Below are 12,334 nucleotides of genomic sequence, written 5' to 3'. Positions count from 1 at the left end.
AAGGATCTGTAAATGTGTCACGGATCGCTTAAGTGTTCTAGAACTGTGTCCCGGGTCATTTAAGTGATCTGAAAATGTGCCAGGGGCCGCTTAAATGCTCTGGAATCGTACCACGGGACACTTAAGCGATCTGTAAAAATGTGCAGCTTAGTTCATTTTTAAAATTAGGTTTGAGGTAGGCAGGCCGCATCAGATAACCCCCAGGGAAATATTTGGTCAGCGGGCCAAGGGCCTTTATGAGATTTATCATAATATGGCTTAGAGGGTAATGACTTTATTAGAGTACTTACCCTTCAAATAAAAAGCATTGAAATTTACAGAAATTGCTTATAATAGCATATATAGAAGGTATTTTATTTTCTTCTGAAATTTAAAATAAAATTTATTTTTTTTGCATTAAAAAAATGAGTTTTTTATCGTCCCTATGCCCCTTGTACGTCTCTAATCCCACCAATATGCGTTAGGATTCAGAAGGGCAGAGCTGATGACGAAATTTTGCTGACAAACGGGGGGGGGGGGTCAAAATGGCTAACAATTTGCTTACGTAATACTTGAACGGCCCCTAACACTGGGATGCTTCCGGCTCCTCATTGGATAGAATTTTTCCAGAAGTTTTGTCAACGTCGGGAGGGAGATCCACTCCGCAACCCCACAAAACTTGACTTGAAAAATTTTTGGGGTTGGAACGTCTGATTTTTCCCAAGTTTCTCGGCAATTCATTAGATTCAACGAAGTCAGTAGATCCTTTATGTGCGGTCATAGAAAAAACTCCACTGATTTTGGACTTTGCCTTCTTCATGGTTGCGAAACTTTTCCTTAGCACTTCGCGACAGAAATGCGACGTTTGTGTATTCTTTCTCCGATTTTTGAAACGTGGTGAACTTTATTTTCTCCTGAGATTTGTCTGGTTGGGGATTTTCAGCCCTCGTTGATGTTGTCAGTTGTTCAGCTCAGCCATGTTTTTTCGTTGTGCCTCGCGTATTTTTTTCAGTTTTACTTACTTAAAAGGGAAATTTTTGAGGGCAATTTCGCTCGTCGAGATTATCATCACTGACCGCCGATGATTTCGTAAGAAAATCTGCTATACTGTTACTTCCATAACTCCTGCAGCAGGTTTTTGAAATTGATCGCGAGACCTGCGTGTTACAAATACAAATACAAATACAACGCCACAACAGGCAAATTGCCCAACGAGGTGGCTGACTTAAGAACATCATGGATCCCCGAGCAATTTTTTGGAGGCCCTACCTACTACTGCTACACCACACATGCACCCCGCCCACACACCCCCCCCCCCCGCGGAACCCCCAACGAATCGGTACATGCGGGAATGTGCGTGTACGTGTAGTGAAACCTGACGTGAAGTTTTTTTGTTTCTCTGTAATGCTTGTTATGTGTAGTGCTGCCATCTGCCACCAGTTTTTCTAATTATGAGTGAAGTGTTATGATTGAATGATTTATCGTTGTAGGACTGTTGCTCTCTGTGGCGAGACTTTTTAACGGGGAGATCGGCTCGCATTTGCGCCTTGAAGTTGGGAACCACAGAAAACATACTTCAGCCGACCAAAGAGGTTTGTGTTTGCGTGTTGAAAATACAATTTTTTTGTCTAATCAGAAATAATTTTTTATTTTCCACATTAACGAAATTTCGTCAATTGAAAATATAATTTTCGACATTAGTTTTTTTCATTTTCTCGCGGGCCAGCCGTTGGCCATCCCTGGTGCAGAGCACTTGGGTCGCATTTTGACTCATGAAGCATATAGAAATTGTTCATAGTGCAGAAACAAATATAATCTTATTGCAGTCATCAAACAAGCATGGAAGAAGATTCCACAACCATTTATTTATGGCTTATCTCTATCGATGACATCCCGAATTTTAAAATTATAAAGAAAAAAAGTGTCTTTTCGTTAAAACAAAATTTTCACAATACCCCCCCCCCCTAAAATGTTCACACGTGTATATTTACAACTACAAGTTTCACAGCCGTTCAAGTATTACGTAAGTAAATTTTTAGAAATTTTTGACCCCCCCCCCACCTTGCCAGCGAAAGTAAGCAAAACTCTGACCCCCTTCCCCCCGTCAGCAAAATTTCGTCAGCACTGCCCCCTACCTCCTAACACATATTGGTAGGATCAAAAAGCGGGAAGAGGAATGGGGGGGGGGGGTGCTCGTGCGCCTTCCCCAGGCGAAAAAAAATTTTTTTTAATGTAAAAAAACATTTAAAAAAATTAAAATTTCGAAAGAAAATACCTTTACATGTGATTATAATCGGTTTCTGTTAATTTCAATGCTATTTCAAGGCTACGAACTCAAAATGTCTCATTAAGAAATTCATTGCGACCCACCCTTTAAGCCATTTATATATCAAACCCTTGACCCGCGGACCAAATGTGGCCCTGAAGGTTATGTGATGTGACTTGCCCCCTCAAACCCAATTTCGTAAAAATGAACTAAGCGGCACATTTACAGATCGCTTAAATGACCCGTGTCACAATTCCAGAGCATTTAAGTGGCCCGTGGCACATTTTCAGATCACTGAAGTAGGCCTCAAAGATCACTTTCGCATTCAAAGATCACCTAAGTAACCCGCGACACAGTTCCAGAACACTTAAACGATCCGTGGCACATTTAGAGATCCCTTGAGTGACATGTGGCACAATTTTAGAGCACTTAAGCGGCCCCCGGTGCGGTTCTACATCACTCAAGTTACCCGCGGAACACATTCCCAGATTACTTAAGTGATTCGTGGCGTGCATACGGATTACTTGAGTGATGTGTAGCGCAGTTCCACAGCACTTAAGCATCCGTGAAACATTTAGAGACCGCTGAAGTGGCTCTGTAAGGGATTTATCATTAGGGAAAATGTTAGTTCAGGTGCCCACAAAGTATAGCGAAAGATTTTCTCGTTTTTGGCTCACCGAGTAAGATGCCATTAAGAATATTTCATATTTTCATAAAGGGTGGTTGATGACGTAAGCATCATCCAAACCCCCCCCCACCCCCCATTGATGATGACGTAATACTTGAATGGCCCCTATGGTGATTTTTCTGTTGTCCCCAAACTTTTTTCCACCCATTACATGTGCGGAATGTTCCGAAGAAGCAATTTTTTCATGTTCACCCATTAAACACAGTGTGTTCCAAAAGTTTAGGCATGATAAGAAAATTTCAATAAACAAAAACAACTATGTGTAACAGCAAAAAATGTCTGAGATTTATTCGAACCCGCACATAACAAGGCTTCATATGGGTACATAGTACGAATTTCTTTCAAATTTGATCTCTAGGTAGGAGTATATAATATTATTTTACCTCTTTTTATATTTTTTCATACACTAAAATTAAATTCAGCGATTTTTCCTCTACATTTTTCTAATCAACTTTTTTTTTTTCATTATTGTACCAAGAACCAGCAATCGCGAAAAATTTCGAGATAACCTCGTTATGTTTGATAAAGTCGAAAGACAATAAGAGCATTTTTGAATCAGCAAAATATTTAGTATCATAAAGATGGCGTATAATCAGCTTTATTGTGCTGTTTGTGTGACGTAATACTTATGTGAATGCATTCGGAAATTTCATTTTGCATTTTGTCCGACGTTAGAGAATTTCTACAAGGCCGGATTATGCTATAAAAGAGTTTCATAATAGTTCTTTTATGAAACTTGGAGAATGCAACCTATAAGCGCATCTGTTACATTCGAGCGACTGTAACCAATAGGTTCATTGTTTTTTCTTCAAGTTTTGTAAAAGATCTTTTAATCAAACTTTTACAATACAATCTCGCCCTAAGGCCGGTATTACACTGTGAAATTTCGATAGAAGTTCGTTTATAAAACTTGAAAAATGCAACCAATAGGCGGATCAGTTAAGTTCACTCGAATGTAACAGATGTGCTTATTGGTTACATTTTTCAAGTTTTCTAAAAGAATTTCTATCAAACTTTTATAATTTAATACTGAATTACTGGTTTTATATAATATCTGAGCATGATAATGTATTTTTCATGTACACATGTTGAATTATTTTAAGACTGCATTATACCCATTTGTTTTTATCATTGAGAATGATGATGTAATCGAAAGAATATTTTTTATTCATGCGGGAGTTAATACAGTCGAATCCCGTATTAACGAACTTTTCTAATCCCCCAGATAAGTTTACATAGGTGCAATGCAAATACCTGGAATTCCCTTATAACGAAATTTCTTTGTAACGAAGTGATTTCATCGCTTTCTTGGAGTTCGTTATAACGGGATTCGACTGTACTGATGTCAGTCACAGATACTCATGAAATCATCGAATCGGTACTCTTGCATTTGGATTTTATGGCAATTTCGGTGATGTTTGGGTATGATAGAAAAATTTAAATTTCAAATAAATAATAGCGTTTGATAAAAAATCGCCATTTATCACACGTTGGCGATGGAAAAAAAAATTATTTGGCGCCTACCGGACAGTCTTACATGAGCACAACGAACCTTCGTCAAGTATAGTCCTCCTACCGCGAGATGAGATTTGGCTACGGCGCGTCATGTCACGTCAAACGATTCTATTTTATCCTAGAATGACATGCCAATCGTGAAAGCTCAGTCACTGATGAACTTTTCTCGATGTGCAATCGTTTTACCAAAAAAAAATTTAATAAAATCATCCGACGTGACGTGACATGACGCAGCGAAAATTCATCTCGTGGTCGGAGGACTATATCTCCGGCCACTTCACGAGCTGGCTGCAACTTCGTGCTTTAGCAGTGACGTATATATTTTCCATAGTTTTTAGTTTCTCCATGAATATTGCTTTCATTTTGGGGTTTTTCTGAATTTTTAAATATATTTTAAATCCATATCTTTTATGGGCAAATTTTTTTTAGACATCTAGTTGGGTAGTTTGCTTGTTGTGGCTTTTCTATTTGTATTTATAAACTCTTACAGTCGACACTCGATATAACGACCCCTTCGTCCCGTCGAAAACGAATATTATATTGGGAGGGCAGTTATATGTAATAGTTGTTCTGTGAAAACATTTAGGACTTACCCTACCGGTCGTTGTAATGGACTGGTCACTATAACGTGGGGTCGTTATAACGACTGTATTATGAACTCTTTACCCATTTTGCTACTTCTAAAACTATTTATTTCTTATTTAGTTTTCATACTGAATACTTGAACAGCCTTGTTAAGAAGGATGCAATGTCTCCACTCAGCTCATCACTAATGCGGGTTTTAAGGAATGTTGTGCGTCTAGTGCAGACACTTGATCAACGTTCCAATTAAACACCTTGTACAAATTCAAGGATTGAAATTACTTGATTTCATTCATTCGTGTGCCAAACACGAAATAAGGGTGATCTCCTTTTGATGATGGGTACAGGCAGTGCTCGCGACTAGAAAAAGGTTGAAGATCTCTGGTCAATTGTATTGGTTAGCAAAAGGGCCTGGGTCAATACCGCCTATAGATAGATGAAGGCCTCCGCACGAAGCTTGTGACGTCACTAAAGAAAGACATCTCATCGATATACCACAAAAAAGGGCAAAGATGGTGCATGCGTCAGCCTGCTATATCCAACGGCTATAGGTGAGATGGCCTTCTTCAGTGACGTCACGAGCTTCGTGTGGAGGCATTCTTTTATAGGTCGTGTTGCTTGGGTTCGGTTCCCGAAAGAGACATTTAATTGCTCTTTTCAAAGTGTGTTTTGGCATAATATCCAGAATGTCTGTGTTTCCTAGACTTTTCATACTCTCCCAAATTCTCTTTCACTGCCAAAGAGCGGGAGAAGAGCTCAAATTAGCGACTTGTGGGCATATTAGGCCCAGAAAGTGGAGGTAGGATATTTGAATCTTATCAAAATCCTCTTAATACTATCACAAAAAAATATTTTTGCAAAAAGAAAAAGAAAATATTTCAGTTAAATTTTGTCGGTCATCGTGAGGATCCGAGTTTGAACCCTACCGTTGCCACAGTGTGGTGGTCGGCTGAAGTTGATTTTCTGTGGTTCCCAACTTCCGAGGAACGAATGCCAGCCGATCTCTCCGTGGAGAAGTCTCGCCACAGAGAGCAACGGGCTTTGCTTTAGGCTCACAACACATACACGCACAGCTTCCAGCATGGCCCAGGTCTTCTTCGACTACCTGCTAAGATCTCTTCACTGAGACATAGCGGCGGGCCATGATCTGGTTAGGAGGAGGAAGGTAGATAGCCTGTCAGCTTCCTCCGAGGAAATCGTTACATCCACGCTATCTATCCATCAGCGCTACATTTTTTTCGAAATTTACAGTCGGCCCACTTAACCGGATAGCGGATAAACGGATAAAATCCTCCGGCAACCAAAAATTCTTCCACCGAGACAATGTTGAAGTTTTCGACTTTTTCCTGCTCAGTCGAATATCACGCTTTACACGTCAACTGTTTATACACAACAACCGCTATACACGTAATGTATTTATTGAATGAAACATTTAGAATTAATAGAAATATATGTTACACTATGTTGAGTATAAAAAAAGGACATTGGTAACTGACCTCTAAGTGTTCAAGTTGTCTTCAATATGCACATTTATTTGATGATCCAATAGAGGGCGCTAACTATTATAATGAAAAGTAAAAATCTTAGGTATTGTGATCATTCCATAATCGAATCCCGTTTCAACGAATACCGTCATAGCAAAAAAATCGTGTTTTTACGAACACTTTTCTAATCCCCCAGATAACCGTACATAGGAACAATTCAAAAACACGGAATTAATTCCTTCGTAACGAAATTTCGTTATGACGAGTTGATTTCTCCGGTCTCTTTTATAGGGCCGTAAATAGGGGGGAGGGGAGCAACTGTCCGGGCGGCAATAATTTCAGCTGGGAACAAAGAACACCGTTATACAATTACCGCATTTTAAAGTTGTGGGGCAACAAAATAATGTTCGCCCCGGGCGGCTGAATCACGTTTGCCCCGAGCGGCATCCTAGCTACGGTCCTGTCTTGGAGTTTGTTATAACGGGATTCTACTGTATTATAATTTTTCATTTCATTTTTGATTTCTGATTTATTCCGGAAACTTTAATGATATTAATCCTTCATCACTTGTCAATCGAACGTTGTAAAAAATTGCTAAATTCAAAATTATTCCCGCATAATCGGATACCCCGCTTAACTTAATCGGACACTGTGTGCTGGAATCGTTGATACCCGAATAAGCGGGGCCGACACTTTATGTATCTCTTCTCTCAATAGCGACTGAGATCATATTTTCCATATTCATGAATTTCGTCACTTATTGTTATTCGTAATACAACAACATACCAGTGAATATTTGAGGACAAAATCCAAAAACCAATTGTATAATTTATTCGGCCTTGTTTGCTTCTTTCTCGAAGGTCTTGTCGATTTCATAAAGATCGAGGGAAAAAACGACACAATCGAGCCATTCTTAGTAGACTTTAGGGCCATGAAAATGAAAAAATTGCTAAAGCCTCTCGCCGTTTTTTCTTTTCATTTATCTTGACAAACTTAATTGACGTTTCATAATTGACACATTGTGTTGATGCTTGTGAGAAAAACGCCCGGAGGCTCCATTGTTGTAATAAGGCTTTCTTTTTTTTTTTGTCAAGTGTGCGTATAATTGACGGGAAAATGAATAAAAAGTAAAACTATTTGTTTTTATTCTTCTTAACACACATGTTATAATAGTTCATTACGAATCGCATTAACCTTTACTTTTTATTCTTCGTGATTTCAACATGCGGTGGTAACGTTTGGGGGGGAAAAGAGAAATGGGAATAAAGTATGAAATCATGAGAAAAAAAAGGAATAAAGGAATCAGGTTACGACCTGGAATGTCGAGGGGGTGGGAGAAAATGAAAAACCTCGGTAATCCGATGATAATAATAATAATAATGTGTTGATAACATGATAAGAGTAACTTTTTTTTTCCTCTACCCCCCTCTATTTCATGAGTTACTTCAAATTATTGATCAAAGGATAACATAAACGCACAAAAATAAGAGAAAGAGATAACATTGTGTTCTCTGATGCGAATATTGGGCTGTTTGTTATTCGCTGTTCCCGAGGGAGAAGTACACTGAGTGGCCAAAAAAAAAAAATTGGGTTTGTCTGTGTGTCACAGGCACGGCCGCAAGTTCTGACGTGAATACGTTTTTTTTTTTGGGCCTTGAATCGCGTGTTAGGTACTGACGTAATTAAATTATGTCATTACCATCGTCTTTGTCTTTGGAATAGCTAACAAACGACATCAATGTCGTCTATTTTCGTTGTGAACTGTTCGAGATATAGCGGGGAAAAAGTTTGTTGCGAATCAGGGCAGCGGGCCGTCATCACGTGTTTATCCTTCGAAGTGGATGGTAAATATGGTACACTGACTGACTTTTCAGCCCGATAATAGAACTACTCTTGAAGTCGACCGGTGTGTGCAACAATTCTTCGTAATAACTTGTGCGGCCTCATGGACTGCCGTTATAAGAGGAGTACCAAATCAGGAGTACGCGAAAAAATACTTGCAAAAAAAAGAGGAAAAAAGAACTGTTTTGTCTATAAAATTCGAACTATCGACGTATTGGACAGACTAATTTACAGGAGAACCTGTAATTTTTCATGTGTTCCATCCAGCTGGAGACGCACAACCGGATAAATATTGAATAATAATAATAATTGCCAGTTTATGACGTTAAGGAATACGAAATCCGGGGTGAAAGTTTAATGACTAAATTGCCCGTGTGTGTGTCTCCACATTACTTATGGCGTATACAAATTTATGAATTTTCCTGGTCGTCTTACTAGTGCCGCATCTGACCGCTATGCTGGCCCTCGAACAGTAAGAAGTTGGCCACCCCTGTAATACTATATTAACTATAAGAAACATCATCGAACTATAATATTCCTGCTGCCACCTATGAAATAAAACTTGAAAACGATTGAAATAGGTGACTGGTTTTTTATTGATGTGCCGCATGAAAAAAAATGATGTTAAGTTAATCAATCGAAGAATAATATTTGTTAAATTATTATATTTGCTTTGAAATTTTAACACTTGCTATTTGGGCATTGTCAAATAACGTCAGTAAAAACTAGCAAATTTCAAGTAACTGTGATCAAAGGTGATCCAGGGAGAGAATCAAACTGTTTTTCCTCTGAATCTTCCTTTTTCACCATTACTTAATCCAAATGCAAATTTTTAATGACGCTATTTTGCGCAACACCCAAACTGTTAAAATTTCAAAGCAAACATAATAATTTAACAAATATTATTGCTTATAAAACGTTTAGTAAGACCATGTCACATTATGTTTTTCTATGCGGCACATCAATGAAATACCGGTCACTAACTTCTATGGAAGAATTACAAAAGTTTTCTTTTCGATAGGAGGCAGCAGAGGTTCTAGTTCAACACGATGTTTCCTACACATAATACTATCTAGTTATTTTCTAAGAAAGCATATTTTTTGCTGATAGAATTTTATTTTTACCCGCTTATTGGCTATGGACAAAAGAATTAAGAAAGTCACCATTTCTTTATGGTGAATAAGTTTACAAAATATGGACATTCAGAGTCTGTGAATGACTGAGAATGTGCTTCAGTATACCCGCGTAGTTTATTGATGCGCAAAAAAACATTCCCCATAAACGAACATTATGTTATTTTTTAATTTCACACAGATATTGAAATTTCGTGCGCAGGGAAACACGTCTGTGCAAGTGAAATGAAAACGAATGGGCCCCAATCTGGAGAAAAAAAGTTAGAGGGCACATTTCGTGTGGGAATAATTTTTTTCCTCTCATCATTTCCCCACTACTGGAGCCAGGAGCCAGGACCCCCCCCCCCCTTCAAGACTGAGATTTTTGATGGGCATCTGTAGCGAATTGATAGTGTAAAAAATAACGAACAGAAAAACAATGAGATTTGTCCCGTGCAGTACTACAGTGCTACCAGCCCTATCCTTACGTGGATCAAGGTGCTCACTTAAAATATTTGAAGAATAGATGCTCGATTTTTTGTACTCGAGAGATACCGACAACTCAGATGAATACCTTGCGATTCAATGATTAGCATCATGATTATTTCAGTTAAAGCATGTGTCAGAGTTCTCGTACGGGATCTTTCCTTTGGTGATTATTATATTCAAACGTTTTTGATTCGTGAATATTCCTCCCAATAAGCCGACAGGACTCTAATCGCTTGAGCCCCAACCAGGAGTTCAACCGGGCAATGCACGGAGACCCATAATCCCCCACATCCTGCAGTAGGGATACTAGGGTGAGATCTTTGATGCCCCTCCCAGGTCAGACTTTTCACGGGCCCCTCTATGTAGATGAACCCCCAACCTGTCAATCAACTGCCAAGAACACTGACTCAGCTTTTGTTCAAAGCCTGAACACAGAAGGAGAGATAGATGATGTTTTCCCTTTCCCTTCGAGGTAGTCTAGGATTATGCGTATAGCATAAATAAGAAAAAAACAATTTTTTTGAACAAACTTGTTGTTATTATTTTCGGTGTTGTGGGAGAAAGCATTTATCAGCTCACGCAATCGGAAAAATATATATATTCTTCTTGAAAACAGGTGGCAATTTCTTGAAGTTTTAGTGATTACCACTGTGGCAGTTATAATGCGGATCAGGAAAAGTTTAAAAACAGTTTAAAGGGTTAACAAAAAAAATTAAACCTGTAGTTCTTTTTCAGTGTTGCTTAACTCGAATGTCTTTACCGTGATGAGATTCATTGGATGCATTGAGTTTTCAACCGATACCTTCAAAGAAGAAAAAGTCTTAAATTGTTTAGTTGGATGCAATAAATGTGAAATTTAAATCTCAAATCGATCGAGAGATACCGACTGTATTCCTGTACGATATGTACGATATGTACGACTGTACGATATGTATTTCCTAAAAAGGCTGTTGGTTTTCAGCTTACGCTGATGTCTCTCATAATTTGAATTTTCCCCTCCACTCAGAGATTTGATTGTTTTTTTCGTTAAATTCTTTGGAATTACTGAGAATATTGCACCTCGAATAGTTGTGGAATTTCATGTTTCTGAGTTCTCTTGTGAAATGCATTTTAGCTACGACAGTTTCTTAAATTGGCATCATTCGAAGTTTCATTTAGGGAAAATAATGAAAAGTAAATTAAAAAATGTCTGTTATGCGTGGGCGGGGATTTGTCTCTTGCTGATGAGGTTTCCTCACAAAATTCAAAGTCATACTCTTAACCATTTTCAAAATTTTTCCGGTCCGCATTGCAACTGCCACATTGGAAATAATAGCACAATTTCACTGCGGAATATAAAATCAAGACTCTATCCCTATACCACTAGCATTTTCTAGTCCCATAACAAAACACATTGACCGTGACGTCTGGAACAAGACAATGTTGACGCCACCATGGCGTCACCCGCAGTGAATGCGAAAGTTAAGGACCCCGAGATATTTCGGGGTGACCGAAATAAATACAAAGCCACAACAGGCAAAATGCCCAACGAGGTGGCTTAGAAAAAAGATGCCCATAACAAATATGGATGTCATGTATTTCAAAAATACAGCAACCCAATTAAAAATGCAATTAACAAAAATTATAAACAATATATACACATGACAAAATATTATACAATGCCCGTAAAAATACTTATGGTTGTCTTATATATTCTCTAAGTATGGATAACTTCTCGATTTACCCCAACATGTTTATCGTATAAAGCAGATCACGTTTGACGAGATATCACTGGATTGCCTCTGTAAGGGTTAAACGTAACCAAGCGTCAGCAGATGATTTCAAAAAGCCTGATGAAATTTAAAAAAAAAGGTAGCAAATATGGAAAGAAGTTTGACTACGCGTGTAACCTCGAGACCCTTCACGCTGGTGTCGTTCAGCCTCATAATGCTGCATGCCGTGTCGTGTTGTATTGTAAACTTCTGATAGTATGCTGGGTTTGCGCATGCTGTGCTTTTGGAAGCGCTGCTATCTATCTAAGAAACTGCAATTCTCGTGTTGGGGGTTGTCTTATCTCTGTGGAGGGACTTTTCAAAGGTAGTTTGCTATGCACCAATCTCTTAAAATTGAATACCCGATTTATCCTTGTCAGAACAGAAACGTACAAGAGGAGTACAACAGAAACGGTGACATAGCCACAGAATAATATTATAAAAGGCACACCAACCACTCGGTGAGTTAAAAAAAAAGGCTGCCGTTCGGAATCGGCAATAAATTGTAGGTCCCGGTCAAATTAGCCCTAGTGTGCAGTGCAGAAAATGATCTTGGTGCGACGAAAATGATCAAATCGATAGTTTGGTTGTTACAATTCTTGCGTGTATGGAGATTTGAGCTCCAG

Source organism: Pholcus phalangioides, unplaced genomic scaffold, assembly GCF_987345545.1.
Source record: "Pholcus phalangioides strain wild (caught in Gottingen) unplaced genomic scaffold, Ppha-v1.0 ptg000015l_1, whole genome shotgun sequence".
Lineage (NCBI taxonomy): Eukaryota > Metazoa > Arthropoda > Arachnida > Araneae > Pholcidae > Pholcus > Pholcus phalangioides.
Note: the sequence above shows the minus strand (reverse complement) of the source record.